The sequence below is a fragment of the Gorilla gorilla genome, chromosome X (genome assembly GCF_029281585.2).
Source record: "Gorilla gorilla gorilla isolate KB3781 chromosome X, NHGRI_mGorGor1-v2.1_pri, whole genome shotgun sequence".
Lineage (NCBI taxonomy): Eukaryota > Metazoa > Chordata > Mammalia > Primates > Hominidae > Gorilla > Gorilla gorilla.
The window spans coordinates 87344320-87362856 of NC_073247.2; the positions used below are offsets into that span (position 1 = coordinate 87344320).

The 18537-nt window shown below is 40.2% G+C and overlaps 1 long non-coding RNA gene across 1 annotated transcript in view; it reads left to right on the forward strand.

The window, feature by feature from the left end:
- The window catches only part of LOC129530114 (uncharacterized), a 127921-nt gene that overhangs the window by 71711 nt on the left and 37673 nt on the right, over positions 1 to 18537 (forward strand). Inside the window, exon 2 of the long non-coding RNA XR_008675662.2 lies at positions 3745 to 3849. This is a non-coding gene — a long non-coding RNA (uncharacterized lncRNA). The remainder of the gene's footprint in view (positions 1 to 3744; positions 3850 to 18537) is intronic.

The window sequence follows — 18537 nt, forward strand, 5'->3', positions numbered from 1 at the left end:
GTTTGTTCATTTCTTTTTATTCTTTTTTCTCTAAACTTCTCTTCTCCCTTCATTTCATTCATTTGATCTTCCATCACTGATACCCTTTCTTCCAGTTGATCACATCGGTTACTGAGGCTTGTGCATTCATCACATAGCTCTCTTGCCGTGGTTTTCAGCTCCATCAGGTCCTTTAAGGGCTTCTCTGCATTGGTTATTCTAGTTAGATATTCGTCTAATCTTTTTTCAAGGTTTTTAAGTTCTTTGTCATGGATTCAACTTCCTCCTTTAGCTCAGAGTAGTTTGATCATCTGAAGACTTCTTCTCTAAACTCGTCAAAGTCATTCTCCATCCAGCTTTGTTCCATTGCTGGTGTGGAGCTGCGTTCATTTGGAGGAGGAGAGGCACTCTGATTTTTAGAATTTTCAGTTTTTCTGCTCTGTTTTTTCCCCATTGTTGTGGTTTTGTCTACCTTTGGTCTTTGATGATGGTGACGTACAGATGGGGTTTTGGTGGGGATATCCTTTCTGTTTGTTAGTTTTTCTTCTAACAGTGAGGACCCTCAGCTGCAGGTTTGTTGGAGTTTGCCGGAAGTCCATTTCAGACCCTGTTTGCCTGGGTATCCTCAGCTGAGCCTGCAGAACAGCTGATATTGGTGAACACAAATGTTGCTGCCTGATCCTTCGTCTGGATGTTTTGTCTTAGAGGAGTACCCGGCCTTGTGAGGTGTCAGTCTGCCCCTACTGTTTGGTGGCTCCCAGTTAGGCTACTCGGGGGTCAGAGACCCACTTGAGGAGGCAGTCTGTCCGTTCTCAGATCTCCAGCTGTGTGCTGGGAGAACGATTACTCTCTTCAAAGCTGTCATACAGGGACATTTAAGTCTGCAGAGGCTTGTGCTGCCTTTTGTTTGGCTATACCCTGCCTCCAGAGGTGGAGTCTACAGAGGCTACAGAGGCAGGCAGGCCTCCTTGACCTGTGGTGGGCTCCACCCAGTTCGAGCTTCCTGGCCACTTTGTTTACCTACTTAAGCCTTGGCAATGGCGGGCGCCCCTCCCCCAGCCTCGCTGCGGCCTTGCAGTTTTATCTCAGACTGCTGTGCCAGCAATGAGTGAGGCTCCGTGGGTGTGGGACCCTCCAAGCCAGGCACAGGATATAATCTCCTGATGTGCCATTTGGTAAGACTGTGAGAAAAGCACAGTATTTGGGTGGGAGTGACCCGATTTTCCAGGTGCCGTCTGTCACCCCTTTCCTTGGCTAGGAAAGAGAATTCCCTGACCCCTTGCACTTCCCAGGTGAAGCGATGCCTCTCCCTGCTTCGGCTCACACTCACTGTGCTACACCCATTGTACTTCACCCACTTTCTGACAATCCCCAGTGAGATGATCCTGGTACCTCAGTTAGAAATGCAGAAATCATTTGTTTTGTGTGTTTCTCATGTTGGGAGCTGTTCCTATTTGGCCATCTTGGCTCAGGCCCTGCTTTAACTGCTTTCTGTGCACCGTTTGTTTAATCATGTTAAAAACTCTCAGAGGTTATACCATTATCATTCCCTGTTTGTAGATGTAGTAATTAAGACACATACTTGCCTACAATTCATACAGAAAGTAAGTGATTGAGCCAATATTGAGAACTTAGGTAGCCTGACTCCGTGGCCAAGGCTCTTGAGTATTACACTTTGGTACCTCATAAGAGGCCAAAGATCCTTGAAAGAAGGTGAGTAGAAAGAGAAAAACTCCTAGTAGCTTTCTCTGCCTTTACTATTTCCCTTCAATCATTTATTCTTTCTGTGTTACCTACTATTATTGTTATTTTGCCTATGATTAAATACTCCTGTCTCATTAACACTACCCTCACAGTGACTTGGTAGGAAATCTCTTCTTAGTAGTCCTCATATCTCTGCCTCTATTGTAAGTATTTTATGTGGTGCTTGGTGAGTATTCCTACTAGTTTATCCTAATATGGAACTCTATGCTTGCATATTTCAGAGTCAGAAAGTGAGTGGGGCTGATGGACTGCTTGGATAAACAGAGCAGGCTTTCTATATGAATTAGTTCATGGGTATGTGGAATGAGGATGTCTTGTCTTCATGCTAGACAAATATCAAAAACCAGGAATAAGGAGCAAGTTTCGCTGAAGGGAGGCTATGCTTGATAATACTAAGTCAAGGAAACTACAGGCAGCTGGTCAAAGCTAGCCTATTACCAGTTTTTGTAAATAAAAATTTATTGGAATACAGCCATCCATTCACTTATGTATTGTCTGTGGCTGCTTTTGTGTGATGACTGAAGAATTGAGTTGTTGCAGTAGAGACCATATGGCCCACAGAGGCTAAGATAACTACTATTTGGCCCTTTGCAGAAATATTTTGCCAGCCCTTGATGTATGAGATGGAGCATCCTGTATTATTCGAGGTTTCTATGCAGGGAAATGCTAAGAGATTAAATTTGAGTTTTAGATAGAAACATTTGGAAGCACTGAGAAGAAGAAATCTAGATTCAGGGGCCAGAGAGATCAAAACAGGGTAAAAAAGAACTAGCGAGCCCTGAGATCAAGTAGATAAAAGGGATTAGCATTTAGATGTGCCAGTGAAGATAGGTTTTCCAGGATTTGACTGAAGTGTGTGTGTGTGTGTTTGTGTGTGTGTGTTTGTGTATGCATGTGTATGTTGAGAAAGGAGGATTTCTACTTCTGAGAAAATGAGAGGACAGAGAGAGGAACATAGTACAAAAAGATAGAAGAAATACCCTCCCATTTCTGTAATTTCTGTTTGAAATGACCACTACATTTCTTTCTGCAGAAAGAGTTTTTTTTGCAGAAATTTTGCCTAGGGCTGGTCTGCCAGGACCTGTATTTCTTAGGCAACAGTGCCTCTAATGTCTATATGACAGCATCACAATCTGCTAGACAAGATTTCTTGACGAGGGCTTAAAAAAGACCAATTGCAAAGATCACATTGCTGAGACAGTTTTTCCTTCTTTGTCAAAATTGACATAGATGACCAGGTACACTCTCACCAGAAATACACTGGTAAAGTCTGCTTATTAGGAGAGGCTGTGGAGGGTGGACCTGGTGTCTTTTTTTTGCCTTGTGAGGCTAATTCATATAAATGTCAGGTATAAAAATAGTATCTTCTTTCAAGAAACTGCCTTCAGCTTTGCCATATCTAAAATGCCATGGACTAAGAATAACACCTTAATGAGTTTTGAGGGTTACTTTTCATAGGTGGTCTATGTCAGGAACTACTGAATTTATGAACTGCCCCTCTTTGTCATCCTTTGCCTATCCTTCAAGGCCAGGATAGCTGCCTTCCAGTTGAAGCCTTGTTAGGATGTGAAAGCACAAGAAGATGCCAAGTCAAGATCCAGTCCCAGTTGTGCAAAGCACCACCCCTATCATGTAGAAGCCTGGATGTCTTAGTCCTCAGGGCTGCCCTTACTTTTCCAGGGGATAGCCATAATTCTCAACCAAAAGTCTTTAGTCCCAACCTTAAACACACACTGAGTGTGTCAATTCAGTGCCCGGTCCTCCATTATACCCTTTCAAGGAAGACTGGCCTATCTTTTGGCACTAGCCTCAAGGAGCCAGGAATGGCAGGCAGCCATGAGCTACACATCATGGGAATTAAATTGAAAGTGTAAATGAAAAGAGTATAATGGGGTAGTTCTACTGTGACTTTTGTTCTGCTTTCAATCTCTAATTATTTTGGCATGGAACAGTTAAAGTAAATAATGACTAGTTACAATTGTGTCAATATATTTCTTGCAGATTGAATGTGTTCATGCACAGATTTTATCATCTTGTTACTCAAAAGACTGATGGATTCTGTCCCTGCCTGAAAATTTCCTAAGAGGTAACAGTTCTAGGACACAGGTGAGTAGCAAGTGGGATTGCCCTCCCCACTTCCTTTTTTATTTTTTCCTGTTTTCACTATTTCCTTCTTTCTTCTCCATCTTTCCTGAATCTAAGTCCTCTCAATCACTAATGGTTATCACCATTAGTGATAACCCCATCACTAATGGACATTTTTTTACTTTATTAATTTTATGTTATTTTTACATGTGATCTATACTTGTCATACCTTTTTAAGTGTACGATACAGTATTGTTGACTGTAGGTACATTGTTGTATTCATTGGGGGGTAATCTAGAACCAGCATGTAGACTAGAAAGAATTCTAGAACAGGAGTTATGAAAAGCTCCTTCTAGACAGGAGTTGAAATTTATCATTAAGTATCTTACTGGCATGGGGAATATTGCTTAATATGTCCAATGTCTGGTTTCTCAACTTTATTAAGGGGGATGAGCCAGATGAGCTCTGAGATACCTGAAATCCATTTGAAATACTTTCAAATCCATGAACACATCTTTTCTAGCTCCCAGTGTTTCTGTGGGAAGATACAGAGATATCATGAGTTCACAATAAAGGAGAGTAAGGAAGAGGGAGATGAAGAAAAGAGCTCATTCAGTGAGAGAGGAGTTAATTCTAACCCATGACATCTGTGGAGACTTTAGGATGAGGTGAGAAGTGAGCATAATTTGAATGTAAGGGAAGATAACTTCATGTTAGAGGCTTGAGTTTGATTCTTGGATCACTGGGGAAACAAGCTTTGGAGCTAGACTTCCTGGGTTTGAATCCAAGCATCACTACTTAGCAGCTATGATATTTATATGATTTAGAATCATCCATACCATGGGGATAAAATGGTAATTTGTTATGATTAAATGAGTTAACATATATAAATGTCTTAGAACAGTGTATGGTAATTAGTAATGTTTCTGTACAGAGAAATGGTAGGTGACTAGGTAAACTTTTGATACACTTTTTGTAGATACTATTGAAGATGGATGCTAGAGCTTCAAGAGTCAGTTGTAGGTGAAACATATGCTATTGAGATGTCTTCTGGGCTAGAAAGCAAGCAGGGTTCAGACCCACTCCCTCTCCCTCTCTTGATGTCCCTGTCTGTTTAATCGAGGGGTTTTCTCTGCAGAAATTTTCCCTAGGGTTGAACCTGAAGGTTCATGTTGGAGGAGAAGTTAAACAATTATTTGTTTTCTCAAATGCTCAGAAGAGTGCCTGGCTCATAGTAGACACTATATGTATGTGTGTGTGTGTATATATATATATATAAAATGTATATATACTGTACATGTATATATATGTATATATACTATACATGTGTATATATGTATATATACTATACATGTGTATATATGTATATATACTATACATGTGTGTATATATATACTATACATGTGTATATATGTATATATACTATACATGTATATATGTGTATATATACTATACATGTATATATGTATATACATGATATATGTGTTACAAGTGAATTAATGATATTTGAGACAATAGAATGAAATAGAGTTTACATTGCACACTAGACAGTTTACTCTGGGAATGATAAAACCTTGCTGATGAATTAAGGGGAGAGAGACTGCTGATGTGCATGTCATTTGGGAGGCTCTCCTAGCAGTTCAGGTGAGATACAATCAGGGCTCACACCAGGATATGGGACATGTGAGTAAAGAGTTGATTGAGTGGTGTGACCTTCCAGAGGTCAAAAGTGTAGAACTGGATAAAAGTGGGGTGGGTATGATGGCTAGTATTCAGCCTCAGTGACTGACCAGTGTAATATGTTTCCTAGAGTAGTAGAAACTGGAGTGGAGGGGATGAAGGTGAGCAGAAGAGGTGAAAGTGGGAAGAAACCCACCTTGCTTTTGCCCCAAGATTTGTTTTCAAGGGCCACTCTCTCTCCTGCTACACTTTAAGGCATATTCCAAAAACCTCCTGTAGGACTTCTGGCCAGGATTTCTATAGTTAGGCCATACTGTCTCTGCGGTTCACAATAAGGTGGGGTGGGTCTTCAAATTGAGGAAGCCAAAGACCATGTGAGCAAAGAAGGTGCTTACCATACTCAATCAGAAGTGGACTTCAGATTCATTAGAGGAGTATGCTGGCATCAAGACACCACTGAATATTTCAAACAAAGGTCACTTCATCATGTGTTTCATTCTGGAATTGGGTATTTTTCAAATTTCCTTATTTTTCACACTCAGATTTCCTTTATATGCAAATATTTAAAATATCTACAAATTCTTGTAAAATAAGACTAAAGAAAGGAGGACTTTCCCACAGTTGAGTCCATTGAACCAAAGTCAATCTGGGTTTTCCCCCATATTATTGTTTTCTGTATTTATCCATAAATGATTGGTTTCTCAGACTAGGATGATTGCTCTTCCAAGACAGGTACCTGCTTTTCCTTGTACATTTCTCCAACACAGTACTTTGCCTGGCATTTCAGGCATCTTGTACTGGTATCTTATGGTTCTAATTTGGCCTCCTCCTACCACCACTGATTAGAATTCGAGCTAGAATCCAGGGACTATGAAGCATGAGAACTCTGTAACGCATCCAAAAGCTGATGTTTTTCTGATGGTTTCACTGATCCTTCTTTATGATAATCAGAAACACCATCAAACAAAAGAGACCTTTGTGCATTTTCCTTTACTCGTAAACATGCAGAGACTTGGTCAATTGCTGTGCTGCAATTCATGATCCCAGGAGGTATTTTTCTTCTCCTGTTTTGCACCACAAGTATGATTGGTGTATACATTAAGGCCTAGCTAGTAGAGTGAGGTGGAAATAGTCAAGATGTGTTATTATTATTTTTTCACTCTAAATATCCTAGTCCACATATATTAAGCTAGGGTTGGTGGCTTTTGGTTTTCCAAATGTACATAAGAAAGTAAGTAAAGACAAGTTGGGGATCTTTTAAACTCAAAACATTCTTGTCTTACTGGTCTTTTTCAACAAGTTATCCATATTCTCTAATAAGACTTTAATTATGTAGTCCTTTCACCTTCATAACCTACACATTGGCCCACAGTCAACTGGGTACTTTTTCCTGTGAAGAAGCAACATGAAATGAACCAAGACTCCAGTTACAGCATCATGGTTCTACTCCTGATTCTACTCCTGATCAGACCACTAAGGTGTGTGTGACCTGGGAAAACTCACCGGACATCTCTTTTTAGGTTTTGTCATTTTCCCCACTGTGGGAAAGGTAAGGCCTCCAGCCTAGCCTATTCATCCTTCTCCATTTTTCTGATGAGTTCTCTTATCCATTTCCCATAAGAACTGTTTTCAAATTTCTCCACCTTCTTCAAACTTCTATACTGAAACCACAACACACTATTGAGGTAAGCTAGAGTTCATAAAACAAGGTCCCAAGGATAATACATGATCTAGAATTTCTGCTGAGGCTTGCTGCCTTATTAGTGTTCAAGCCTCAGTGGTCCACCACTGTTTCCTAGATCAGCACCCTCTCCCCCACACCCATCCTTATGTCATGCCCCCAGGTCCTTGAATATTGTATGTTGTAAGTTATGTGGAATATGGACAATAAAGAGATGCCATGCTGCTGACAGAGAAGTCTCAGACAATGCAGTATAAAAACAAGATGGAGAAGATAGTCTCATGTATTATGGACCTTATGCAGATGAAATGTGAGGTCATGGGTATGGGAAGGGTTTGATCTGGGTGAATCTGCCAATAATTGGAAGAGATAGCAGTGAAGAGCGTGTGGAGGTATATTGTGGTCTACAGACATACCTATATCCCTCGCATTTATTAGTTTTTGCATTTATTCATTTACTGTATAAGAGCCAACCTACTCCATCCAACCACTATGGTAGACACTAAAAATCTTGACACCACAGGAATTTGGAAAGTACAACACAATATGGTCTGATGTACAATAAAAATGGAATGTTTGCACTGGGTTTACTGGAAACTCATAAGAGGGCCACCTCATCTGGACTTGTGTTTCCATATCAGCTTCTGGAAGGAAGTAACATCCAATATGAAACCTAAAGCATGAATAGTCATTGCACGGGCAAGCAGAGGTGAGAGATTGTGTTCTTGGCAGTGTGATTTGGCTGATGCAAAGGTCATAGAAACACAAAAATTCTGCAAGTTAAAGAAAATATATGGATTTTGTAATGCTTGTCAAGAGTGAAGGAAATGGTATGTAAAGCCTGGGAATTATTTTCTACAGATTTAAGGCAAATAGATAGTGGGGAACCAAGTTAGTAGGAAGTTTAATTGATACAAGAGATATTAATTGCGTGAAATGTATAAGATTTGAGCTTATACTGAAAGACTGGGGTGAGGTCTTTCTAGCACAGACTCTGGTTAAAGAAGAGCCATTAGCCACATGTCAGAAATGTTAGAATGTTGGATGTGTTAGTGGAGTACCAGTGGTGATGTTCTATTTCCTGAAAAGTTTTGAACATTTATCAAAGATAAATTTAGTATATCCTTTAGTACATGGGAATTTCCTTTAAAATTTGTCCTTATGTTTGTTTCCTGTACGGAAAAATCATTGAGAAAACCAGGGAAAGACTGGATGAGTTGGGGGGAGGGGGGACTGGTGGCCTGGAAATTGATTCACAAAGGCTACAATAATGGATTAAAAGAAAGGCCCTGAATTGGCTGCCAGAGGCAGTGGGAGGGGTGTGCCTTCTCCTTGTCTCCCGTTATTTGCATGTGAGACCAAGGTCCCAAGGAAACAGATGAGTCGAAAGGTCGTTTTTTCCTTTCTTACTGTCTTTGCACTCATATTGTTTGAGTCCCATGTCTCTAGTATAATGAACAGTGCACACACAAAAAGGAAAGACTGCTGGCCTGGAAGCCTGGTGGCCTGGATCCTGGTCTGCTTTCTACCACTAAACAATTGTGTGTCCTTGAACAAATTCTTTAACATCTCTGATTTCCAGTTTTCTCTCTGTAAAGTAAAAGTAGATGTGCTTTGAATTTCCAGTTTGTACATTGTAGTATTTGTATGTGTCTGTAGGGTGCCCAGTTGAGAAAATAATGCAGTCCCTGCTGTGTGGTGTCTTAAAATCCATATACATATAGCCGACTGTCATATAATAATGCTAATGATGAGAACCTTATGAGAGATATTGCCTTCAGTGACAGAAAAGGGAGTGATAAAAATTTCAGCTTAGGGAAGTCACAAATTTCTCATGTCAGTGATAAGATGTGAGCACAGCTTTGAATGATATAATAATGGGGGACAAATCAGGTTGAAGGAGCTAATCTCAAAATGTATAGGGCTTATTTTAGGGACACAACAAATAGTCCACAATGGATGGATCATGAAGTGTTTTAGGAAAGGTATTGCTTTTGAAAAGTGGATGGGAGCTAGAACCTGTTGGTCCTAATACGCTAAGCTCAGGGGATTCCAGGCTAATCTTGTAGATACTTTAGAGGAAGCAAATAGGTTTGGGCCTAGGAATGAAGTAAGAGTCAGATCAGTGCTTCAGAAAAAATGATTTTTGATATTTAGCCTTAAAAAAGAATGAAATTCTGCCATTTGCAACAACATAGATGAACCTGGAGGACATTATGCTAAGTGAAATAAGCTGGGCAAAGAAAGACAAATACTGCATGTTCTCACTTATATGTGCAATCTAAAATAATTGAACTCATAGAAGCAGAGAGTTGAATGGTGGTTCTCAGAGGGTGGGGATAGGGTAAATGGGAGATATGGGTCAAAGGGTACAAAGTTACAGTTAGACAGGAAGAATAAATGACAAGTATTTAAGATGAAAAAAGGTAAGTGAAATTTCTTTTATTGTGGTCACTCTTACAATTTTTTTAAAAAAATTCACCTTGTAAAACCATTCATTCAAATGTTTTTATAGGCCTAGCCAAGACCTGGTAATGTTTATAATATAAGCTCTAAATTAAAATTGTAAGATGTTATGTTTTTGAACTCCTTCCAAGGGAGTATTCCTGAGTAATATTATTCATTTACTGTTACTTATAGACTAAAAGTTTTACCTGCTCATAAAAAAGGAAAAATAAGTCTGGAATAATGTAAAGTTTAACTTCATGGTATCTCTGAATGCCTCATCCAGGGGAAAGGATTTCAGCATGGACTGAAGAACTCATATGAAATATGGGAAGAAGTTTTTTCCAGGTACAGGATCTTTCTGAGAAGAGCCAATAGCCAAATAATAGAATGTGTGAGGGATATGTTGGGAGCTAGCAAGTAGGATAATGCTGTTCTATTTTCTGGAAAAAGTCAAATGTTCATCAGAGATTTGAGTATATTCTGTGGTTAATGGGATTAAAATTTTGTAAGTATGTTTGTGGTACAATGCTGAATGATGTTGATTTGTGATTGAAAAATATCACTGGGACGGCAGTGTAGGGGGTTGAATGAAGACTGTGAATCAGTCTTCAGGGAAACAGACTCTTATTTTAGAGATAGAGTTAATATAGACTGTCCCCTGCCTGGATTAGGGACAAAGAATGCAGTAGCCTTGCCTGGTACAGTAATGTCTATGTGAATGAGCCTTCTCAACCATAGTGCTGCTTCAGGTCACAGCACTAGGGCCTCTTGCTATGCTTCCCTGTGAGCATAACCACTTATGCATAAGAAAGCCTCTGTCCCCAAGTCTTTCATTTGCTCTTCACTCTTCCCTGAAAGTTCCTCCCAGAGATCTTCTCTTAGCTATTGCTTCTACCTCCTGATTTTTATTTGTCAGAGAGGCCCTCTCTGACCTTTTTTCTTGAAGTAAATTCCCTCAACTGGTCCCTCCCACACCCTCTGTAACTCTATATCATTCTTCCCTGTGTTATTTTCTTCTCATGACTTTACCAATGTCTGAAATAATCTTATTTTTATACTCAATTATTCCGCTTGAGGGTATAATGGCACTTAACACAAATTACCATAAAGTGAATATTCTAAGGCAGTGTGTTATGTCTTTGCAGAGCTCTATGGGCTATGTTGAGGAAGCTGCTTACAGACGAAATTGACAGCATGAAGAAAGGTGTGGTCCTTACAAGTATAGGGCCTATATTAATGAAGTAGCCAGGCATAGCTTCAGCCAGGAGACTGAAGCACCAGGTATGCTGGAAGTTGTGCTATAGTTCACTCAAGTACACATAGAATGTTCCTTTAGGCAGATTAGCTTTCATTTGTTAAACATAACTTACTTATGTCTAACTGACATCTTGACTAACTGATTTAACTGACTGACATTGATGTCTAACTGACTCTTACCCTGGTCAGGACAGTTCAAGGATGATGAGCTCATTGGCTAAACGTGCTGCCTAGATAGATTGGAGGGTGGAATAGAATGAGGTAGGGAACCTAGGTGAGACTGTGTTGGTGTTGTTGGAGGGTATTAACTATTGTGGCATCTCTGGGACCTGACTGTTCGTTGTTTATGAGGTGCTTCAGGAAGAGGTAAGATTTAGTTTTTGATTATGATCTTGGGCCATTAACAGAGGGAGGCCCACATCTGGAGGAGAAGGAGGAGTGGGAGAATGAAGGAAAATACCCAACTTCCAGGGCTGTAAAGTTAAGTGTGAAGTTCTAGGACACATGGGCGTAACATGCAGGTTTGTTACACAGGTATACACGTGCCATGGTGGTTTGCTGCCCGTCATCTACATTAGGTATCTCCTAATGCTACCCTCCCCTAGCCCCCTAACCATGACAGGCACTGGTGTGTGATGTTTCCCTCCCTGTGTCGATATGTTCTCATTGTTCAACTCCCACTTATGAATGAGAACATGCGGTGTTTGGCTTTCTGTTCCTGTGTTAGTTTGCTGAGAATGATGGTTTCCAGCTTCATCCATGTCCCTGCAAAGGACGTGAACTCATCCTTTTTTATGGCTGCATAGTATTCCATGGTGTATATGTGCCACATTTTCTGTATCCAGTCTATCTTGATGGGCATTTGGGTTGGTTCCAAATCTTTGCTATTCTGAATACTGCTGAAATAAACATACATGTCCATGTGTCTTTACAGTAGAATGATTTATAATCCTTCGGGTATATACCCAGTAATGAGATTGCTGAGTCAAATGGTATTTCTGGTTCTAGATCCTTGGGGAATTGCCACACTGTATTCCACAATGGTTGAACTAATTTACACTCCCACCAACAGTGTAAAAGTGTTCCTATTTCTCCACATCCTCTCCAGCATATGTTGTTTCCTGACTTTTTAATGACCACCATTCTAACTGGTGTTAAATGGTTTCTCATTCTGGTTTTGATTTTCATTTCTCTAATGATCAGTGATGATGAGCTTTTTTTCATATGTTTGTTGGCCACATAAATGTCTTGTTTTGAGAAGTGTCTATTTATATCCTTCACCCACTTTTTGATGGGGTTGTTTTTTTCTTGTAAATTTGTTTAAGTTCTTTGTAGATTCTGGATACTTGTCCTTTGTCAGATAGATAGATTGCAAAAGTTTTCTCCCATTCTGTAGGTTGCCTGTTCACTCTGATGATAGTTTATTTTGCTGTGCAGAAGCTCTTTAGTTTAGTTAGATCCCATTTGTCAATTTTGGCTTTTGTTGCCATTGCTTTTGGTGTTTTAGTCATGAAGTCTTTGCCCATGCCTATGTCCTAAATGGTCTTGCCTAGGTTTTCTTCTATGGTTCTTATGGTTTTAGGTCTTAACATTTAAGTCTTCAATCCAACTTTAGTTAATTTTTGTGTAAGCTATAAGAAAGGGGTCCAGTTTCAGTTTTCTGCATATGGCTAGCAAGTTTTCCCAACACCATTTATTAAATAGGAAATCCTATGCCCATTACTTGTTTTTGTCAGGTTTGTCAAAGGTCAGATTGTTGTAGATGTGTGGTGTTATTTCTGAGTCCTCTGTTCTGTTCCATTGGTCTATATCTCTGTTTTGGTAGCAGTACCATGCTGTTTTGGTTACTGTAGCCTTGTAGTATAGTTTGAAGTCAGGTAGTGTGATGCCTCCAGCTTTGTTCTTTTTGCTTAGGATTGTCTTGGATATCCGGGCTGTTTTTTTTGGTTCCATATGAAATTTAAAGTAGTTTTTGTTCTAACTCTGTGAAGAAAGCCAATGATATCTTGATGGGGATAGCATTGAATCTATAGATTACTTTGGGCAGTATGGCCATTTTCATGATGTTGTTTATTCCTACCCATTAGCATCGAGTGTTTTTTCATTTGTTTGTGTCCTCTCTTACTTCCTTGAGCAGTGGTTTGTAGTTCTCCTTGAAGAGTTCCTTTGCATCCCTTGTAAGTTGTATTCCTAGGTATTTTATTCTCTTTGTAGCATTTGTGAATGGGAGTTCACTCATGATTTGGCTCTCTGTCTTTTATTGGTGTACAAGAATGCTTGTGATTTTTGTACATTGATTCTGTATACTGAGATGTCAGCTCTGGACCAAGCCAACCTAATAGACCTCTAAAGCACTCTCCACCCCAGTCAACAGAGCATACATTCTTCTCAGCACCACATCACACTTTTTCTAAAATTGACCACGTAATTGGAAGTAAAACACTCATCAGCAAATGCAAAAGAAGAGAATCATAACAAACAGTCTCCCAGACCACAGTGCAATCAAATTAGAACTCAGGATTAAGAAACTCATTCAAAACTGCACAACTACATGGAAACTGAACAACCTGGTCCTGAATGACTACTGGGTAAATAGCGAAATTAAGGCAGAAATAAATAAGTTCTTTGAATTCAATAACAAAGACAAAACATACCAGAATCTCTGGGACACAGCTAAAGCAGTGTTTAGAGGAACATTTACAGCACTAAATCCCCCACAGGCGAAACTGGGAAAGATCTAAAATTGACACCCTAACATCACAGTTAAAAAAACTAGAGAAGCAAGAGCAAACAAATTCAAAAGTTAGCAGAAGACAAGGAATAACTGAAATCAGAGCAGAATTGAGGAATATAGAGACACGAAAAATGCTTCAAAAAATCAATGAATCCAGGACCTGATTTTTTCTAAAAGATTGACAAAATAGATAGACCACTAGCCAGAATAATAAAGAAGCAAAGAGAGAAGAATCAAATAGCCACAATAAAAAAAGATAAACGGGATATAACCACTGATCCCCTAGAAATGGTACAGACTACCATCAGAGAATATTATAAACACATCTATGTGAATAAACTAGAAAATCTAGAAGAAACGGGTAAATTCCTGGACACATACACCCTGCCAAGACTAAACCAGGAAGATGTTGAATCCCTGAATAGACCCATGACAAATTCTAAAATTGAGGCAGTAATTAACAGCCTACCCGCCAAAAAAAACACAGTAGTAGATGGATTCACAGCCGAATTCTACCAGAGGTACAAAGAGGAGCTGGTACCATTTCTTCTGAAACTGTTCCAAACAATAGAAAAAGAGGGACTCCTCCCTAACTCATTTTTTAAAGCCAGGATCATTCTGATAGCAAAACCTGGCAGAGACACAACAACAACAACAGAAAATCTCAGGCCAATGTGATGAACATTAATGTGAAAGTCCTCAATAAAATGCTGGCAAACCGAATCCAGCAGCATATGAAAAGGCTTATCCACCATGATCAAGTCGGCTTCATGTCTGGGATGCAAGGCTGGTTCAACATACACAAATCAGTAAATGTAATCCAGCACATAAACAGAACAAATGACAAAAACCACATGATTATATCAATAGATGCAGAAAAGGCCTTCCATAAAATTCAATACCCCTTCATGCTAAAAACTCTCAATAAAGTAGGTATTGATGGAATGTATCTCAAAATAAAAAAGAGCTATTTATGACAAACCCACAGCCAATATCATACTGAATGCGCAAAAGCTGGAAGCATTCCCTTGAAAACTGGCACAAGCCGAGGATGCCTACTCTCACCACTCTTATTCAACATAGTACTGGAAGTTCTGGCCAGGGCAATCAGGCAAGAGAAAGAAATAAAGGGTATTCAGTTAGGAAAGGAGGATGTCAAATTGTCCCTGTTTGCAGATGACATGATTGTATATTTAGAAAACCCCATCATCTCAGCTCAAAATCTCCTTAAGCTGATAGGCAAAGTTGAGTTCTTACTCTACAAAAGACCCTGTGAAGTGAACAGTAAAACAAGCTACAGACTGGGAGAAAATATTTATAAAACAAATATCTCACAAAGGAATAATTTCCAGAATATTTGAAGAACTCTCATGACTTAATAGTAAAAGCAAACTATCTGAGAATAAAATATGGAAAGACATGAACAATACTTTACCAAAGAGGATATACAAATGGCAAATGAGCATATGAGAAGATGTTCAAAATTATTCGCCATTTCGGAAATGCAAATTAAAGCCAAGATGGGATATCACTACACATATACGAGAATAGCTAAAATTAAAAATAATTGAGACAACACCAAATGGTAGTGTGGATGAGGAGAAACTGGATTACACATACAATGCTTTTCGGGTTGTAAAATGGTGCAGCCGGTTTGGAAAACAGTTTGGTAATTTCTTACAAAACTAAACAAAAAACTGCTATATGAGGGGGTGGAGCCAAGATGGCCAAACAGGAACATCTCCAGTCTACAGCTCCCAGCGTGAGTGACGCAGAAAATGGGCGATTTCTGCATTCCCAACTGTGGTACCGGGTCCATCTCACTGGGGAGTATTGTACAGTGGGTGCAGGACCATGGCTGCTGTGCACTGAGCGTCAGCTGAAGCAGGGTGAGGCATTGCCTCACCCGGGAAGTGCAAGGGGTCAGGGAATTCCCTTTCCTAGTCAAAGAAAGGGGTGACAGATGGCACCTGGAAAATCGGGTCACTCCCACGCTAATACTGTGTTTTTCCAATGGTCTTAGCAAACGGCACACCAGTAGATTATATCCCACACGTGGGTCGGAGGGTCCTACGACCACGGAGCCTCACTCATTGCTAGCACAGCAGTCTGAGATCAAACTCCAAGGCAGCAGCGAGGCTAGGGGAGGGGTGCCTGCCATTGCTGTGGCTTGAGTAGGTAAACAAAGCAGCTAGGAAGCTTGAAGTGGGTGGAGCCCACCACAGTTTCAAGGAGGCCTGCCGACCTCTGTAGACTCCACCTCTGGGAGCAGGGCATAGCCAAACAAAAGGCAGCAGAAAACTCTGCAGACTTAAATGTCCCTGTCTGACAGATTTGAAGAGAGTAGTGTTTCTCCCAGCATGCAACTGGAGATCTGAGAACGGACAGGCTGCCTCCTCAAGTGGGTCCCTGAACCCTGAGTAGCCTAACTGAAAGGCACCGACCAGCAGGGGCAGACTGACACCTCACACGTCCGGGTACTCCTCTGAGACAAAACTTCCAGAGGAAGGATAAGGCAGCAACATTTGCTGTTCACCAACATCTGCTGTTCTGCAGCCTCTGCTGCTGATACCAAGGCAAACAGGGTCTGGAGTGGACTTCCAGCAAACTCCAACAGACCTGCAGCTGAGTATCCTGACTGTTAGGAAAACTAGCAAACAGAAAGGACATCTGCACCAAAACCCCATCTGTACATCACCATCATCAAAGACCAAAGGTAGATAAAACCACAAAGATGGGGAAAAAACAGCAGAAAAACTGGAGACTCTAAAAATCAGAACACCTCTCCTCCTGCAAAGGAATGCAGCTCCTCACCAGCAATGTAACAAAGCTGGACAGAGAATGACATTGATGAGTTCAGAGAAGAAGACTTCAGATGATCAAACTACTATGAGCTAAAGGAGGAAGTTTGAACCCAAGGCAAAGAAGTTAAAAACCTTGAAAAAAAATAGAGGAATGGCTAACTAGAATAAGCAATGCAGAGAAATCCTTAAAGGACTTGATGGAGCTGAAAAACCACGGCACGAGAACTACGTGACGAATGCACAAGCCACAGTAACTGATGTGATCAACTAGAAGAAAGGGTATCAGTGATGGAAGATCAAATGAATGAAATGAAGCGAGAAGAGAGGTTTAGAGAAAAAAGAATAAAAAGAAATGAACAAAGCCTCCAAGAAATATGGGACTATGTGAAAAGACCAAATCTACGTCTGATTGGTGTACCTGAAAGTGACGAGGAGAATGGAACCAAGTTGGAAAACACTCTGCAGGACATTATCCAGGAGAACTTCCTCAATCTAGCAAGGAAGGCCAAAATTCAGATTCAGGAAATACAGAGAATGCCACAAAGATACTCCTCGAGAAGAGCAACCCCAAGACACATAATTGTCAGATTCACCAAAGTTGAAATGAAGGAAAAAATGTTATGGGCAGCCAGAGAGAAAGGTCGGGTTACCCACAAAGGGAAGCCCATCAGACTAACAGCAGATCTCTCAGCAGAAACTCTACCAGCCAGAAGACAGTGGGGGCCAATATTCAACATTCTTAAAGAAAAGAATTTTCAACACAGAATTTCATATCCAGCCAAACTAAGCTTCATAAGTGAAGGAGAAATAAAATCCTTTACAAACAAGCAAATGCTGAGAGATTTTGTCACCACCAGCCCTGCCCTACAAGAGCTCCTGATGGAAGCACTAAACATGGAAAGGAACAACCGGTACCGGCCACTGCAAAAGCATGCGAAATGGTAAAGAGCATCAAGGCTAGGAGGAAACTTCATCAACTAACGAGCAAAACAACCAGCTACCATCATAATGACAGGATCAAATTTACACATAACAATATTAACATTAAATGTAAATGGGCTAAATGCTCCAATTAAAAGACACAGACTGGCAAATTGGATAAAGAGTCAAGACCCATCAGTGTGCTGTATTCAGGAAACCCATCTGACGTGCAGAGACACACATAGGCTCAAAATAAAGGGATGGAGGAAGATCTACCAAGCAAATGGAAAACAAAAAAAAGGCAGGGGTTGCAATCCTAGTCTCTGATAAAAGACTTTAAACCAACAAAGATCAAAAGAGACAAAGAAGGCCATTACATAATGGTAAAGGGATCAATTCAACAAGAAGAGCTAACTATCCTAACTATATATGCACCCAATACAGGAGCACCCAGATTCATAAAACAAGTCCTTAGAGACCTATGAAGAGACTTAGACTCCCACACAATAATAATGGGAGACTTTAACACCCCACTGTCAATATTAGACAGATCAACGAGACACAAAGTTAACAAGGATATCCCGGAATTGAACTCAGCTCTGCACCAAGCAGACCTAATAGACATCTACAGAACTCCCCACCCCAAATCAACAGAATATACATTCTTTTCAGCACTACACCACACCTATTCCAAAATTGACCACATAGTTGGAAGTAAAGCACTCCTCAGCAAATGTAAAAGAACAGAAATTATAACAAACTGTCTCTCAGACCACACTGCAATCAAACTAGAACTCAGGATTAAGAAACTCAGTCAAAACCGCTCAACTACATGGAAACTGAACAACCTGCTCCTGAATGCCTACTGGGTATATAACGAAATGAAAGCAGAAATAAAGATGTTCTTTGAAACCAAAGAGAACAAAGGCGCAACATACCCGAATCTCTGGGACACATTCAAAGCAGTGTGTAGAGGGAAATTTGTAGCACTAAATGCCCACAAGAGAAAACAGGAAAGATCTAAAATTGACACCCTAACATCACAATTAAAAGAACTAGAGAAGCAAGAGCAAACACATTCAAAAGCTAGCAGAAGGCAAGAAATAACTAAGATCAGAGCAGAACTGAAGGAAATAGAGGCACAACAATCCCTTCAAAAAATCAATGAATCCAGGAGCTGGTTT